Source organism: Lytechinus pictus, chromosome 1, assembly GCF_037042905.1.
Source record: "Lytechinus pictus isolate F3 Inbred chromosome 1, Lp3.0, whole genome shotgun sequence".
Taxonomy (NCBI): Eukaryota; Metazoa; Echinodermata; class Echinoidea; order Temnopleuroida; family Toxopneustidae; genus Lytechinus; species Lytechinus pictus.
This window is the reverse complement of record NC_087245.1, coordinates 6,454,972-6,473,848: the sequence shown is the minus strand read 5'-3', so window position 1 is coordinate 6,473,848 and position 18,877 is coordinate 6,454,972. Positions and strand designations below refer to the sequence as shown.

The 18,877-nt window shown below is 35.9% G+C and overlaps 1 protein-coding gene and 1 long non-coding RNA gene across 2 annotated transcripts in view; both read right to left on the bottom strand.

The window, feature by feature from the left end:
* Positions 1–349, bottom strand: part of LOC129254562 (uncharacterized) — a 177,994-nt gene extending 177,645 nt beyond the window's left edge. The window contains exon 1 of the mRNA XM_064113465.1: positions 275–349. The gene's annotated coding sequence lies outside the window, so the exon portion shown is untranslated. The remainder of the gene's footprint in view (positions 1–274) is intronic.
* Positions 350–9,020: 8,671 nt separating this feature from the next.
* On the bottom strand, positions 9,021–17,683 carry LOC129256474 (uncharacterized). Its single transcript, XR_010296523.1, has 3 exons — positions 17,179–17,683; positions 10,006–11,603; positions 9,021–9,397 (listed from the first exon to the last, which is right to left on the bottom strand). It is a non-coding gene; the product is annotated as an uncharacterized LOC129256474 (long non-coding RNA).
* Positions 17,684–18,877: the final 1,194 nt, after the last annotated feature.

Here is an 18,877-nt window from a genome sequence, read left to right as displayed (position 1 = left end):
GATTTTTACGCATAAATTAATGTAAGTACTTGGCAATGGGTTATGCAACGGGTAACGCGCCTGCCAATTTTAGTCGCGATCGCCGGATCGACGGCCCAGAACATAAGGGGGCTAAATCAGCCCCCCCCCCCCCTCTCCCAGTCTTCTTAGGCGTCAAAATAGCCCGTTCTATTTTGAATTAAAACTGATGATTGAATCAATCTTGGAACGTATAAAACCCAGTCTTTTGATTCATGTTATCCACTATATTGTTATACAAAATTTGCTACATTACCTGTCGTTCCCGCTGATGAAGATGTAGAAAGTGGACCTTTATGGAAGCAAATAACATATATAGTAATCGTCAGGATATTATGGACGCATTTTCACGAAACAATATAAATATCGTACACACTCGGACTTAAAGGGATGGTCCGGGCTGAAAATATTTATATCTTAATACATAGAGTAGAATTCACTGAGCAAAATGCCGAAATTTTCATCAAAATCGGATAACAAATAATAAAGTTATTGAAGTTTAAAGTTTAGCAATATTTTGTGAAAACAGTCGTCATGAATATTCATTAGGTGGGCTGATGATGTCACATCCCCACTTTCCGTTTTCTTATGTTATTACATAAAATCATATTTTTTTCATTATTTCATACTTGTGTGAATAATATGTCTCCCTTGTAAAGAAATAAGTTGCAGCAATGAATATCTAATGCACTAAATCAGTTGTCTATCCAATTTTTCTAGTTCTTGGAGTAAAAAAATTGAATAAACCTAATTTCATATAATAAAATACAAAAGAACAAGTGGGGATGTGACATCATCAGCCTACCTAATGAATATTCATGAAGACTGTTTTCGCAAATATTGCTAAACTTAAAAATTCAATAACTTTGTTATTTCTTATCTGATTTTGATGAAACTTTCGGCATTTTGCTCAGTGAATTCTACTCTTTTTATTAAGCTATAAATACTTTCAGCCTGGACCATCCCATTAAATAGTGGTGTCAAAAGTCTGGTAATGTACACGCACTCGCCAGACAAGGCAGTGAGTTGCTCTTATGGGATATTTTCCGAAATCCGTACACATAATAGGCTTTGATCGCAAATTTCCAAATTAAATGATTTTTTAAATAATATACAATTAAATATCCGTAACTCAACCACTGATGTAAATCAATTATACATGTATAACCAGAACAAATTCTCGTATGAATGGTCATTGATTTTTGTGTAATATGGGTTATATCATCTTCTATTGATGGCGTAATATAGTTATGTCGTAAATGACTAACCGCGTCCTTTCACGCTGAAAAAAAAATAGTAATTTAATCCTTTTCGTTTCAAATTGATCAATTCTAAAGCTCCATCAATTCAATACGCCTGACTGATCGCAAGCGATTAGAACACGGAGCTTTATCTCCGTGATATAAACGTCGAGGAAATGAGCTCAGCCAAAGTTATGCAATCTGGACCTCCCTTAAGCCCCAGTCACATATAGACCCCGGACCACCCCGGACCGTCCCGGATCTGATCCGGGGTGGTCCGGGGAGAGATCCGTGTTGGCGCCTTGGGCATCCTTGGAGGTCCGGGGTGGTCCGTGTTGGTCCTTGAACGTCCGGGAGGCCAACACGGCAGTTTTTGACTGTCAAAAACATCCGGCGTCATTCGTGGACTGCCGGGTTGGCAAAGCCATCCGGGATGGTCCGTGTAGCTGCCGTGTAGGTCCGTGTGGCTGCCGTGTAGGTCCGTGTAGCTGCCGTGTAGGTCCGTGTGGCTGCCTGGAGTATCATTGGCAGTCCGTGTTCTTTTTCCCCATAAAGCCCCAGTCACATATAGACACGGATCCTCACGGATCAACACGGCAATGCCGGCATGATCCGGGGAGGTCCGGGATAGCTTTGCCCCGGATGACTGTAAACACGGCATCAACACGGCAGCTTCGCACGGATCTACACGGACCATGCCGGCAGAGCACGTCGTCAACACGGACCGACACGTCATCAACACGGACCTACACGTCAGCTACACGGACCAACACGTCAGCAACACGGACCAACACGTCAGCAACATGGACCATCACGTCAGCTACACGGACCAACACGTCAGCAACACGGACCAATACGTCAGCTACAAGGACCAACACGGACCAACGCGTCAGCAACACGGACCATCACGTCAGCTACACGGACCAACACGTCAGCTACACGGACCAACACGTCAGCTCAAGTACCAACACGGCAGCTATATTGACCAGCACGGCAAATGAAAATCTGTTCATAATAATGAGCTGATATTTATTTATTTAATTCTTTATTTATTTATTTATCTATTTATTTATTTTTTTCTCATCCTTGTCGCAACATTATATTATGTTGTTTTTAAAAAATATATCAAAACTCAAAACTTCCTTAACCAGTAAAAACGCAGTTTTTTTATAAAACACACTTTACTGTTTTAAAAGTAGTTGTTAAGTACTTTAAATCTTGAACGACAAATTTAATTTCGATTTGATTTGATATCACTTTATTGAAATCACAATAAAGGAAAGAAATTTACAAAGTCAATAGAAAACATAATAAAAATTAAGATAGGCCCAGGTCATGACGCATAACTGTCGATGCAGGGCAGTAGTATAACACTTAATGTACAATTTCGATGTAACAGGTACATTACATAAATTATATACATATAACATCTTTTTAAAAAATGAAATGTGAAATAATAATAACAAAGTTGGGGTAAATATTAGAAAAAAAAGAGAGAAAAAAAATATTCATACATGCACTAAGTTTACAAATATTAGGTTGGGGCCAATATCCAAAGCGTAAGAAAATATCATGAATCATTTAATCATCCATTTAATCATAAATAAATTGAGCATGTTTGTGTCAACTGTTTAACAACTACTGAAAAGTTCATAAAGTAAATAGCGTTGTAAAGATTTGATGGGAAAAAAGAACACGGACTGCCAAGGATACTCCAGGCAGCCACACGGACTTACACGGCAGCTACACGGACCTACACGGCAGCCACACGGACCTGCACGGCAGCTACACGGACCATCCCGGATGGCTTTGCCAACCCGGCAGTCCACGGATGACGCCGGATGTTTTTGACAGTAAAAACTGCCGTGTTGGCCTCCCGGACGTTCAAGGACCAACACGGACCACCCCGGACCTCCAAGGATGCCCAAGGCGCCAACACGGATCTCTCCCCGGACCACCCCAGATCATATCCGGGATGGTCCGGGGTGGTCCGGGGTCTATATGTGACTGGGGCTTAAAATCTTTACAACGCTATTTACTTTATGAACTTTTCAGTAGTTGTTAAACAGTTGGCACAAACATGCTTAATTTATTTATGATTAAATGGATAATTGAATAATTCAGGATACTTTCTTACGCTGTGGAGATTGGCCCCAACCTAATATTTGTAAACTTAGTGCATGTATTAATAATTCTTTTTCTCTTTTTTTCTCTAATATTTACCCCCAACTTTGTCTGTTATTATTATTTCACATTTCATTCTTTTTATATGTTATATGTATTTGTTATGTACCTGTTACATCGAAATTGTATATTAAGTTTCATACTACTGCCCTGCATCGACAGTTATGCGTCATGACCTGGGCCTATTTTAATTCTTATTATGTTTTCTATTGACTTTGTAAATTTCTTTCCTTTATTCTGATTTAAATAAAGTGATATCAAATCAAATCAAAATTAAATTTGTCATTCAAGATTTAAAGTACTCAACAAATACTGTTAAAACAGTAAACTGTGTTGTATTTAAAAAAAAACAGCGTTTTTACTGATTAAGGAAGTTTTGAGTTTTGATATCTTTTTTTAAAAACAACATAATATAATGTTGCGACAAGGATGAGAAAAAATAAAAAATAAAATAAATATCAGCTCATTATTATGAGCAGATTTTCATTTGACGTGCTGGTCAATATAGCTGCCGTGTTGGTCCTTGAGCTGACGTGTTGGTCCGTGAAGCTGACGTGTTGGTCCGTGTAGCTGACGTGTTGGTCCGTGTTGCTGACGTGTAGGTCCGTGTTGCTGACGTGTTGGTTCGTGTTGGTCCTTGTAGCTGACGTGTTGGTCCGTGTTGCTGACGTGTAGGTCCGTGTTGCTGACGTGTTGGTCCGTGTTGACGACGTGCTCTGCCGGCATGGTCCGTGTAGATCCGTGTGAAGATGCCGTGTAGATACCGTGTTTACAGTCATCAACGCTCAATCCGGGGCAAAACGATCCCGGACCTCCCCGGATCATGCCGGCATTGCCGTGTTGATCCGTGAGAATCCGTGTCTATATGTGACTGGGGCTTTAGCAAATGAAGTAAACATTATCGCTAGCCCACGGGCTTCGGCTTCGTCTCCCAAGAACTCAATAGAAGAGGAAAAATCTAAAGTTCACTCATAAAATGCACTATTGGACATCATGCTATATCTAATATTTTTCTGCTTTCTCTCTTCACTCATGCAGTCTCATAATGAATTCACTAACAATGTAACCGTGATTGTCATCTGAATGGCATTCTCTTCATACTTGTCTACTTTAGTCCTATAATCGTTACCGTAAGAAGGGCTTGACGCAGTTCGTGTTCGGAACTGTATTCACATATTGTATGCGCAGTTGATAACAAATCACTTAAATCATGGAAATCGATGTGGGGGGGGCCACTTACATTGGCGAGTGGATACCATGCGCGACCAAAAAAACACGTAAAAAGGATGTCTTTTTCAACGTAATAAGGGTGTCAAAGACACTAAGATAATGAAGGGTATCTATTTTCGCTAGGAGAGCTACGTGTTTAGGGTCAAATTTGCGAGGGTGTAAAAAATTAAGAATAAAATGTTTTATAAAGGATGTACTTTTTGCCCCAATAGTCGACACTATACGTGTTAAAGGTACGATTTGCGCGAGATGTAGGAGCTGTACTAAACCCAACGATGAAGGTAAAGGTAAATCCGACGACCGACGTCACGTCCGTGACATAATAAAAATATCGCTGTACTTGTTTAGGGGGTCAATTCATGCAGGGAATGCTTGGTAAGAGTATCGTTTTGTTTACTTTTTTGTTTACTTGTTAAGGGTGGGGTTTCACACGCCAATACTTGTTAATGGTTGCATTTTCAGAATATGGAAAATACGTGTTTAGGGTGCTTTTCGAGACCCCATGGTCGCACATGGTATCCACTCGTCAATGGAAGTGCCCCCCCCCCCCCCCCGGGGGGTTCTGATCGTTATACCTTTGGTGATCTTAGTTCCATGTGTATATTTGGGGAAATGTCTTCATATTTTAATAGGCAAATTTTTCATTGATTGTTAACCATTTAGAATTCTATTTTCCCCAAGTTTCTCCATAATATTCCAGATATGGTGGCACATAACGTGTATAAAAAATTATATTGATTGTGTTTGCGTTAATCGGCCATCTCTTCATAGGTCCATGCTTCTACGTCTACTCATTTGCTTTCCAAAAGCGTCTGCTGACTTAAACTGTCTCTGTTTCACCATCAGGGAGTGGTTTTACATATATAGGGTCGCAGGAGCAGCGGCGGTCTTGAGGGGATGGGTGAACATTCGCTTTTTGTTGCGTTGATATTGAGAATTATATAAATGTGGGGAAAATATGTGGGTATATAAGGGGGAAATACAATCAATTGACGAGGGTTAAACGCCATTGTCGCCTGGCCTCCTTCATTTTCAGTCCAATAAAGAGTCCGATGCTGTAACAAACATTTGTGAATAATCAATGTGCCTATTCGTACCACATCCAATTCACAAAAGATTTTCTTTATCCTGTGATCAATAGACCGTAGTACGTACTTTACAATGCTTGGCCAAGAGATTCTTACTCAACTTACATTCCTTTTACCTTGTAATTTCCTGGTGTTTTTCAAACCAGCTATTCTGAAAAAGAAGAATCTCAGATTTTCAAAATGATAACATTTGTTAATATGTGGGCGTTTTATAGAATAGAAATGGTTTATTAAACAAAAATTACTTGCAGCCGAAAGGCTGAATTACAGATTTCATTATAATAAAAAAGGTAAACATCGAAATTACACGAGGAACCAACAAAATCAGGGAATGGACCTACGAAGAGATGGACGATGAACGCGAGCCTTCATTTATTTTCATCACGAAGGTTTTCGACTATTGTGTATTATCTTGTTTATAGTAGCATTTAAGGACGTTCTACAGTTAAAATGAAGTCCATGTCATTTTCACAAAATTTTGCAGAGAGTTACTTTGGCATCTATAATGAAAATACAAAAAATATAGGTTCATATGCTTATTTTTCTTCTACGTATCCGTATTTGAATGATAATCTTGCGCATGCAATCAAGAGAATTATGCCTCTCTTAGACCTCACGAATTCACCATATGAGTTTAAATCATCTTTACTCAGTGGATACCGCATCAAACTTCATCAAATGTTCAAGATATATAACAAAGTGTATACCAAAGTAAGAGAAAGTATTTTAATTGGTAAAACTATATCTTTTTGGAGTCAGCAGCGCCCTCATTTGGCAAGAATGGTGCAAAAACTCGGAAAAAACAAATCTTCAAAGACGTGAATCTACTCAAAAATTAAAAAAGTATTTTGTAAGCTGCACTTTTTCAAAATCCATGTCATTTTCATCAAATTCGGCTAAATTGTAGAGGAATTTATGTCAAAGGTGTAGGGAAGTTAAAAATATGGGGTCCATGTGCTCGTTTTTTAACTATGAGTGTCCAAAGTGATGCGAGTTGGCATGAAAATCGCCTAAAATGCGCCGAAAAACGTGCAAAAGTCTCTTAATACCCTCTAAAATGCAAATGGTTCCGTAGTTTTACTCCCAAACATTCAAAATCCATGTCATTTTCATCATACTCTCTAGATTTGTAGAGGAATATATTTTGAAGACATTAAAATGTTAAAAATATGGGGTCCATGTGCTCGTTTTTTAACTAATAGTGTGCAAAGTAGTGTGCGAGTTGGCTTGAAAATCGCCTAAAATGTGCCGACAACATGCAAAAGTCTAATAATACCGTCTATAATGTCTAAAATACGAATGGTTCTTATTTCTGGTCCCAAACAACCCAAATCCATGTCATTTTCATCCTACTCTCTAGATTTGTAGAGGAATCTATTTTGAAGACGTTAAAATATTAAAAATACGGGGTCCATGTTCTCGTTCTTAAACTATCAGTGTCTAAACGGTTGCGAGTTGGCTTGAAACGGCCCAAATTGCGCCGAAAAAAAGCAAAAGACTTATAATACCGTCCGAAATGTCTAAAATACAAATGATTCCATATAGGTCTGCTTCCAAACACTCAAATTCCATGTCATTTTCATCATACTCTCTACATTTGCAGAGGAATATATTCTGATGACGTTAAAATATTAAAAATATGGGGTCCATAATTATGCTCGTTTTTAAAATATCAGTGTCTAAACAGTTGCGAGTTGGCTTGAAACAGCCAAAATGCGCCGAAAACAGGCAAAAGTCTGATAATACCGTGACTGTCTAATATACGAATGGTTCCGTATATAGTTCTGCTCCCAGACATTAAAAATCCATGTCATTTTCATCATACTCTCTAGTTTTGTAGAGGAATATATTATGAAGACGTTAAAATATCAAAAATAAGGGGACCATGTCCTCGTTATCAAACTATCAGTGTCTAAAGTGTTGCGAGTCGGCTTGAAATAGCTATAATGTGCCTAAAACGGCAAAAGTCTAATACCTTCCAAAATGTCTAAAATACAAATGGTTCCTTAGTCCTGCTCCAAAACATTTAAAATCCATGTCATTTTCATCACACTCTCTAGATTTGTAGAGGAATATATTTTGAAGAAGTTAAGACATTTAAACGACGGGGTCCATTTGCTCGTTTTCAAATTATCAGTGTCCAAAGTATTGCGAGTTGGCTTGAAACAGCCCAAAATACGCCAAAAACAAGCAAAAGTCTATACCGTCTAAAATGCGAATGGTTCCGTAGTCTTGCTCCCAAACATTGAAAATCCATGTCATTTTCATCATATTTTGCACAAAGATACTTTAGCACCTGAATATTCCAAATATGCAGTAATTAACATTGGTCCATGTGCTTGATTTTTTGCTATAGAGATTCAAAGTTAACCCAAATGGATGTTCTTAAGAATTGCGCATTCAAAAGAATTGGACGTTTTTAGACCTCATGCACGAGATCACAATGAGTTTAAAGCTCTATTACTCAGTCAAAATCCATGAAAATTTCATCAAATTTTGCAAGACGATCAATAATTGCTTCCTTTAGATAGATAATATATTTATATTGCTTTCAATTGTTTGCTCATTTAAGTCTTACAGCACTCTCAGTTCTTAGAAATTGCGGGAAATATAACAAATACTCAACCTCAAAAATTTCCAATTTCAATAACAAACTTGAGAAGTAAAAGAAATGCTGCACTTTATTCAAAACCCATCTCATTTTCACCAAACTTTGCAAAGTTGTAGAGGAAGGTATACCTAAGAGGTGCAAACATTAAAAAATATGGGTTCATGTGCTTGTTTTCAAACTATCAGCACTCTTATTAGAGCAAAATAATGTGCTTCTTAAAACACCCCAAAACGCGCCAAAAGCTTTGTATCTATGTGAGGAAAAATTCCGAACCACTCTACCATTTATTCAAACTCGGGGTCATATTCATCAAACTTTGCAGCACTACAGAGAAAAGTATTTTGAAATTGTAGAGGAATTAAAAAAAATGGTCCATGGAATAATTCCAGTTTATTATCTTCATAAAATAACACATCGGATCTGCAGTTAGTGCAGATAAGGAGAAAAATCAGCTCACAATACCTACCTCAGCTGATTAATCACCAGATCATCCATTGTGACGTCAGCGCGCAGAGTGTAAAATATGCGCAGATCATGATGCGCACAAACATAACTGTGGAACGTCCTTAAGTTCTCACAATGTATGCAATGGTTTTGTATTTTAATGTTTTAGTCTTTGAACCTTATGAAAATAGTTTTTTTTTTTTCAAACAGCAATTGAATATTTGCATTGAGAATAGGGTCTATAAAGGACATACACTGTATTTTGTGTGCACTTCTTTTGACAACATTATATAAACTTATATTCTAATTTTAATTTCATAACACATGTAATTGTTAATCATAATATATCAAGTCATCTTAGTGTTTTCAACAATATAATTTATGAATGTAGTCAATAATGATAATTATATGTTTTTGTTTTTTTTTACTAGGCTTTACCATCTGATAATAGCATAACGTTGTTTATTTAAATGCATAAACATTTCATATTGACTGGATTCTATAATTGCACATGGAAACAAACACTCTTTATTATTAAGTTCTTTGTTTGCAAAAGTAATGCATCTAAAAATTTATCGCTACTTTACAGGGGCCGCGGAACGGTTTCCAAAATGGGGAGGAGGGCTGACCATGCAAAAAAATCACAATCGTATGGTAATTTTTACGTTTTTGTACATGGTTTTGGAAAAAAGCTTCCGCGGCCCCTGTTTTTGACGATTTGATTTTTGTATAATTGTAAGCCCCGACTAGTGAGGAGAGCTTATAACAGAAAACTAGTTTTTCTTTTAGTCATCCCCAGGCACTAGTCGGTGGGTAATTTCTTCCTGTTGTACATATATTCTTGTTGCCTTTTGTCTGGAAATAAAATAAATAAAATAAATAAATAAATAAATAAAGAGTCAAACAAAATTCATTTGAACATGTAAAAACCCCTTGGTTGAACCACGTTCGAAGCCGCCAACAGAAAGTATATGTCAGGCTTGCACTTTGCTCAATATTCCTTGTAAACTTACAAAAGTTTCCCGCTCGCATGACACCGGAAATATGCCTTGGTAATGATAACTACTTCCTTGCTGCATCTTGAGCAGTACACAATACATTATCTGTAAAGTGCCAAGACATGTCGTTCCGATGTAGGCCTATTAACATGATTAAGCGCTTTATAAAAGCGGATTATTATTATTATTACTTTTTCGGGGGCATGCGAAAAGAAATTATGCAATATTTCCTGGAATATGACTAAAATTTTACTCGACTGGGCAGGTACGGGCACTAATCTGACAAATAAAAATTAATGATAAGCAACAATATTCAAACGACCGCATTTTAAATTTTCATTTGTCGGGACTCGGGAACAATCGGAAAAGAGTCAAAATCTAGTTTAGATAATAGGTCAAATTTTTACTTTTTACTAATTAAGGGTTACTTAATACCATCTGGGCAAATTTATCGGCCCAATTTTACTTCGATATTTAAGTTTTATCGCGTGTTCAGATCCCAGTGTGTTTATTGATATAAAAGATGAAATATCAGTACAAAATGATTATATTTCTAAAAATCACTCCTCGGATTTCCCCCATGAAACTGGCGGCTTCGAAAGGCGGACATCAAAGGCAACATTACTGTCATACTTCTTTTTAGTTTCTTTAGACATGAACATCTTTTGGAATAAATTTGTTGCCCCTGGAACTCCAGTCATAAAAATTTAATGATGCAACTAGTGTCCGTCGCTTGATATTACTGCATAAAGTGCATTTTATTTAAATCATACAGATGTTTTGACAAGACGTCTCTGATTATTTACAAAATAGTTTCCCTGGATTTGATTTTGTTGGCTGAAGCCCTGTTCCAGAATGTCTTTCAATCAACATTAATATTTGGAGCAGCAAACTTGAAAAGCAGACGATTTCTCTGATTATTTTTCGATCCGCAAAATCGATAACATTGAAAGTTACACGATCTCCACACGCTTTGTGCTAATTAAATTCTGGATAAGGGAGAAACCCAGAAAATTGGGATTATAAATGATAAACAATTAATAATAATATCGCTTCTATCTTAAGATATGCATATATTTTCCCAAATAAAACAAAAGGTGATTAATAATATTCTGCACGAACAATCTTATGACACCTAGATTGATCCTTGTCATTTGAAAATATTTATTAAAAAAAACGCGTAATAGACTAGACTGAGATCCACGCAGTTATTGGTATCGAAACTCATCAAGGAAATAAGTGTAAAATACCAAAGGAAAAGATGCCCCTCATGCCCCCATGGGGACATGAGGGGCATATACTCACCTAAGAATGAAAGGATGACATAAATACCGGCTCCAAGGATGATTAGCATTGAGAGAACAATGAGAACAATTACTGAACAAATTGCAATTTTCCGACTTCTGTTTGTTTCATTCCCTTCCATATAGGTCATCTCCGGGAAATAGTTTTGATTGTGGAGTGCTTGTTTCATCGAGTGTTGCTTAAAATCGGTTGGATTTGAAGGTGTCATCTGACCGCGTCTCTTAGATGAATTCTCTCTGAAATTAGTTTCATGAGAAGAATTAAATTTGCTTATGTTTGCGTTTAATCTCAATTCTGAATGTCGTCGATCAGATTCAGAAGAATTTCTATTAAACTTCCAATTGGCGTGATATGTTGGTTCTTCCCGGTCATGATTCGGTCTTGATGAGTGCTGGTTGTGCCTGGTGCTATGACGGTTGACATCATTTTGAACTGTGAAGACTGGATTTCCAGAACTTTCTTGGTCATAGTAATAGGATATTCTCTGTGAACGTGAAATGATCGTATGAATTACATATTTTAAAGCATATTTCAATGTTTTAAGAGGTATATATTCACGAATTACGAAAAACAATGTCTAGATGGTCTTTGATTTACGTCAAAGGCAAAATAATTTATAAGACGCAATGAAAGAAAAATTAGAACAGATAACTTAAATCAAACCATACTTTTATATGCTAAAGATTGTCCACACAACCATGTTCTGAAACTTCTTGTAACCAACGAACAATATAGGGGTCCCTTTTTGACTCAGCATCCAATGGTTCGATGTAGCGACAAATGAATAGGACATAGATTTCCCAACAATTCTTACATGTACTTTAACATTCACAGTTCATTAGTTAATGGACAAGACCACCCCAACAACAAGTTGATTTGAATAAAAGTAGAAAAATCCAACAAGCATAACACTGAAAATTTTATCAAAATCGGATGTAAAATAAGAAAGTTATGACATTTTAAAGTTTCGCTTAATTTCACAAAACAGTTATATGCACATCCTGGTCGGTATGCAAATGAGGAGACCGATGACGTCATCCGTTCACTTTTTCTTTTGTATGTCATTATATTAGATATGGAATATTCTATTTTTTCCTCATTGTTACGTGAAAACAAAGATTAATTCCTTCCTGAACAGTGGAATTAACATTGTTTTAATACTATATGGTTCAGTCAAGTTGATCCAATTGTCATGTAAAGAAATGGAAAAAAATAATTCAAACAATAAAAAAAAAAATAGTGAGGGAGGGAGGGACATCATTGACTGTCTCATTTGCATGTCACTGAGTTGTACATAATAACTGTTTTGTGAAAAATAAGCGAAACTTTAAAGTGTCATAACTTTCTTATTTTACATCCGATTTTTGATGAAATTTTCACCGTTATGCTAGTTAGATTTTTCTTTTTTTATTCAAATCAACATTTTTTGGGGGAGGACTTGACCTTTAAAGAGTGTAACCGATAACTCGATTCGATATCTGCTTATCCATCTGTACCGTGGCCGAGTGGTCTCAGGCGCCTGACGGGACGCATGAAAGTCCGGGGTTCGATCCCCGGCCCTGGTACTCCAGTCATTATGAAATACACCACATTAACTTAAATTTTCTTCCTCATTGTAATGTGAAACAAAGATTTATTCATCCCTGAATACATGGAATATGTGGAATTTCCACTGCTTTGACATTTGTGGTTCAGTCAAGTTATTGGTCATTATTCCCAAATCTGTAACGATTGAAATATTGCATAATTTAAACAATAAAAACAAAAGAAATAGTGAGTGATGGACATCATCAACTCTCTCATTTACATATCACTGAGTTGTGCATATATCGTACTGTTTTGTAAAAAATAGGTGAATTTTTAAAACGTCATAACTTTCTTATTATACATCCGATTTAAATGAAATTTTCAGTGTTATATGCTTGTTTGATTTCTATATTTTGATTCAAATCAATATTTTTCTGGGGTGGACTTCACCTTTAAGCAAGGCAGACTAAAATAAAAAATATCTAGCAAAATATAAAGATTGTGCTGGAAGGTTGCTTATTGTAGAATGTGAAATACAGTCGATTCAAATACGTAGTTGTTTATATCAGTTATATCATACGCACCAAACATTTATTTGAACAGAGATATTTTTCAAAGATGTTTACAATACACAGAAACAAAAGCTCTGTCCAAAGAATGTAAATTCACATTTGGTTATTCAAGGATGGACACATTCAATTAAAGAATTAAAAGGATAAAAAAACACACAGATTTAAGACCAGTAGCCAGCGGTGACCATATCACCGTCACCATTACAATCAAAACTGATGGGACGAATAAACATGATAAAGGTCCGGGCGTTTGGAAATTGAATACAAATTTATTGACAAACGATGATTACTGTGGTAAGGTAAGAAAATATATAAATGGCCTAGTCCAAGAAAAAAAAAGAACTATCAATTTCCTGGCGTCAAACGTCAGAAATATGCAAAATTATTAGATATGCAAAGCATAAGAAAAAAAATGAAAATGATGAAAGTGTCTTAGAAGAAAAACTGTTCAAGCTGAACGAGTAAATGTGGAACTAAAAAAATGGAGGAAAAAATATAGACATGGTAAAAGATTATGAAAAGACTACTGAGCCATTGGAAGATAAATGATATAAACAATAATGCATGGGTTTAATTGTAAGGTCAAGAGTAAATTAGTTTGAGGAAGGTAAAAAAAGTGTTCAAGATAGTTCACGTCATTAGAGAAGAGAAATATTGATGATAATTCCATTTTGTTATTACGTAAGGATAACAAATCAGCAACACTTTCTCCCAAAATTATCTAACGATCTTGCAGATTTGTGTGAACTGCTGAAGGAATTTTATCTTAACCAGATGTAAAAAGGTTGTTTTCGATTTTGATAAAAATAAACCACCGGGGAATTATGGTTTTAAAGTCGAATTTTATCAAACCTTTTGGACAGAAATTATTAGTTCCACTTTTATCTGCTTTAAATGAGAGTTTTGAATGTGTTACGAATTATCAAACTCTCAAAACAAGCTGTAATAAAATTATTGTACAAAAAGGTGACAAATCTGGATTGGATAATTGGAGACCTATCTGTCTCCTAAACTACGATTATAACAGCTTCAGTTATAGCCCAAAGGTTACAAAAGGAAATACCTACATTAATCTCAGATAACCAGGTATATAAAGAGGAAGTATATCTGAAAATGTCAGATTGATCGAGGTTATATTTTATTACTTTAAATATCATGCTTAATGAGGGAATACATTACTGACTGATTTTAGAATAGACTTTTGATAGCCTAAGTCAAGATTTTTTTTATTTGAATGTTTGCAAAGTCATCGATTTAAAGATAATTTGTGTAGTTGGGTCACATTTTTTAAAATAATGTTAAGAGTTACGTCAACATAAACAGATGGCTAACAGAAAAGATTAGTATCTGTTTATGGTAACTCCTGTAGGAACTCGACAGGACAGCATTTTGCTGGTAAACGCCAAGCTGGTATATAACAAATTACCTAGGAAACATTTTTACGTCTACGTTAATCAGTCATAATGGCTGACCTTACAGACGACAGATATTACTTTCGGGCCTTTTTATCAAAGTGGAGACAATGGCAGAGTGGGGATTCGAACTCACAACCTTGTGATTGTGAGTCCAATACTCTAACCACTGGACCACACGACCCGTATATCGAGAGGTAGGCGCCAAGGGTGCCCCCTTTCCGTATTGCTATTTTTCCTTGCTGCAGAAGTATTAGCTATGAAGATAAGAAATTATCCAGAAATTACAGGAATTAAAATTTTTTTATACAGTTGAAATCAATAAAATTTTGAATTGGTCAGACGATGCAACAATATTTGTTAACGATACTCTTGCTTTACACAAATTATTTACCAAGAAGAAAAGTATAGCTCTTTTTCAGGATTGTATTTGAATAAAACAAAATGATCCAAAATATTAAAAGATGGTTCAGTTGGTGAAAAAATGTAAAATATATTCCTTGGACTTATTCAAATGTTAAGTTTTTTGGGGGAATGAACTGAATCTTTCGGATCTGAAGTGTAGTTCAAAAATATTGAAAGTAGAACGTCTAATAATAAAAACATGCGATGCACGTCGCCCAACTTAACAGGAAAAATAATCATAACCAAAACATTTCTCATCTCTCAAATTTGTAGCATGCTGAATGATTACAATGCCAGAAAATGTAAGGTTTTTAACTGCATTACTGTATTCATTTTTATGAAGTGGAAAAACAGATTAGGTACATAGAAAATTAGTTTTTTTTGCAAAAAAAAAAATCAGTTTTGGTGGACTTAAAATGGTGGATTTGAATGTTACCCCAAGGCTTTTAATTGAAATGGATTTTGTATTAGCATAATAACATAGAATCGAAATTTACTGATAGTTTCCTTTCTCAGTTTGGAGAATTTGAGTGCTACACAGTTACTGTAAAATAAAGTTATATATTGATAAAAATAAAATGCGACAGTATTATAAGGCGATTATTTAAGCATGGTTGAATTTCAAAGAAACTATTAAAAAGAAAACAGGTTTTCAGACCATTCAGATTAAGAAGGAAATATTGTGGCTATTCAAAGACCGGAATGGAAATATGTTGTTTAAAAGATGGTTCGATACTGGAATTTTGAACGTACGAGACATAATTTCATATTAAAAAATTAAATCATTTAAAGAAATAGAATACATATCTGGAAAAAAAAATATGCTACCATTTTTCTGGAGTACAATATTGAAATGAATGCCAAATCAAATGACTGAAAAAAAAATTGAGTTTGTATTATAAAATTATGCAATAAAAAATATAGATATTTTGCCGTTTATTTTGATGAATGTAAATAAGAAAAGAAGGTCAAAGTTATTTTGCATCCTTATCGCAAATAATATATGTGTCTCAAGCCGAAGAAAGATGGGAAGAAATTTTGTAAGAAGAGATTAATTGGAAATCTGTAATACTATGGTTATATCATTAACAGGCTGTCAAAGAAAATAGAACACATTTTAATTACAAGTCATAATATTACATAATGTTTTACCTCATTGATACACTTTGTGGAAGTGTGTGTGTGTGTATTTGAGTTTTGTCAGACGTGTATCAATCAGATATGATTATTTACGTCTGGGACCGACCTTTAACGTCACCATCCGAAAGACGTGACCAGGGCTCGAACCTCGAACCTCTGCATCAATTTGTAACTTCCACGCATAGCTTGGATTACAGGCGCACGCCACAACGCCCAGTTAAGAAGTTGAGAGACAATCCTTTTTATGTTCACACGACGGTGACATACAGGACAATGTTATTTGTAACGTGTAAGAAAACAATTATTTTTGGGGGGAATGAGTAGCACTGTACTGTATATCAAGTTGTAAAAATTAAGCTCGATATTAATGTTGGTACTTTGATAAAATGAAACGACTTTAAAAAGATATAGAATTTTAAATTTTCTTATTATATATACAATTCTTTTTTTTATTCGAACAGAAAGCCGGGAGTTGCATATTTCATAAGTTGGGTATATACTTTGTTTATTCAAAAGATTGATTCGTAATCGTTTGAAAATTGAGAAACGTTGCAAAGGTCAGACTGTGTGTATTTTTTAACGGTAGTCTATACATGTATATTGTTCAAGGAAACATCTCATGTTATGTATGGCATCGTTTACATATTTTTGTAAATAGTATGACATGTAGATGAGAAAAGGCTGGTTTGAGTCGGCGAATGCAGTATACATGCAGCTCCAATACTACAACTCAAGCCATCATGCCTCCCCATGCCTCCCAACCTGCCTAATATTCAGCCTTCCACTCCTTCTGGTTTACAGTCTTTTTTAGGACTGCACTCATTTACAAAATAATACTCTACTCCCAAACCTCCACTTTTTCGCCTTTCCATATTTCTATCCACTTTTATCTCGGTCCTTCCAGGACTGTCCCATGGTCGGTGTACCGTAACCATAAGCCACTTCCGCGATTGTTCATACCACCGTACGAACCTTCAAACCTCATCAAACAAAATATACTCACGTCTCGATTCATTCTGATCACCTCTGCTCTCCTCTCTCTATAGCACTGAATTATCCAAAATATGAATTTAATTTCAAAGCGCCATTTTGTTCCAGGAGGTAAACGATGTTATCGCCCAATTATAGAAGTCATTAAGGTACCTGAGAGCCTATACTCGTTTATCCCTTTGAGATATAGTGAGGGTTGTGGGTTGGAGATTGTCGCTCACCTCGCATTCTGAGACGTTACGTAATATAACAAAAAAAGAGTCCGGGAAAAGAGTGAGTAGTACGCCGACGAAAGGACTCCTCTCTTTTATGTCGTGGACTTTCTGCGAAGTAAATAATTCTGTAATTGTTAGGAAACGATCGCAGATCCCTACAGAATTTCTTTCACGAGGAAATAGTTAAGACGGTTAATTCTAGCAGGCGCAGTTAGCAATCGCTCGAGCTTACTATAGCAAAATCATTTGCTCGCTCATTTTTACGGAATCAAGCAAAATTAAGTCAAGCAAATGCCAAGCAAAAGCAATTGCTACTTTTAATGCATCGGAACCGGTCAGATGCATAAATAGTAGCAATTGCTTAAAGCACAAGCAATTGCTAGCAAATCAAAAGATCTTACCTTAGCAAATTGCTTTATTTCGTATGCATAACCCATTGATTGTGCTTAAACCCTTTTCTTGCCTTCAAAACGCAATTGCTAGCGGTTTGAACCAATAGCGACGCCACGGCGCGCCGCATCGTGCGACTCGCGAACTAAAGGCTGGATTCGAATGCAGAGTGCAAAATACCTCTTCTTTCATTTCACATCTTTTCCTTAGACGTGGTGTCAAACTATTCCTTTTATACTTGATTCTAATGTAGGATGGTTATTTTGTCGTTTCCTATTTTGTTCATTTTCTTTAACTCGTGTTTTCTTCAGCTGTTTTCTATTTCTGTTCTGTCTAGACTTGAATTCATTTGCACTTCTTTTCAGCACTGCCCTTGCAGTCTGAACTTATTTGAGTTTAATCAGTTTTCATTCATCCTCTCCACATTGGATTCTTTTCCTCTGATTCTCTTTTGTCATCTTCATTCCTTCTCTATTCAGGTGTTCCATGCACTCATTCCATCCCTCACCTGACTCCTTAGTTTCTAATGCCATTATTACATAATCACCCAGACATCTTCACCTTCATCTTATTCCTCATTGATTTATATTATGAATTGGATTACTACATTTTAGTTAGGCTCTCCTATTTTCTTTAATTTCATTGGTTAGATTTAAGATAGTTTGAATAGTGTTGTTAAACAGTGTTATGTTTCTATAGCTACAAATTTGATGTGGGCCAGGCCTATGGTATAAGAAGAGAAGTGATTTTTAATAAACACTCAACACACACAGAGACACAGACACGACACCAGATTTCTTCGACTTCAGTTTAATTTTTTTGCGTCTCCTAGATTCACTTCATTCCCCTTTGGTTTGATGATTGATTGATTCGAGCTACAACTTAGAACATTATTTTCCAGCCCTAAATAAGCTTATAATTCTCAACCCTAAACTAATTACATAATTAATATAGTTTAAATTCGGTTTGCACTTATTAGGAAAAAAGCATGTTAATGTAGGCTCCTGTACACGCGGGGGGGGGGGGGTGGGGGTCGTCTCTCAGTTGCATACATACATGATTATAAAACGCTGACGCCCTGATCAAGCAAATGCTCAAGCTGCTCTG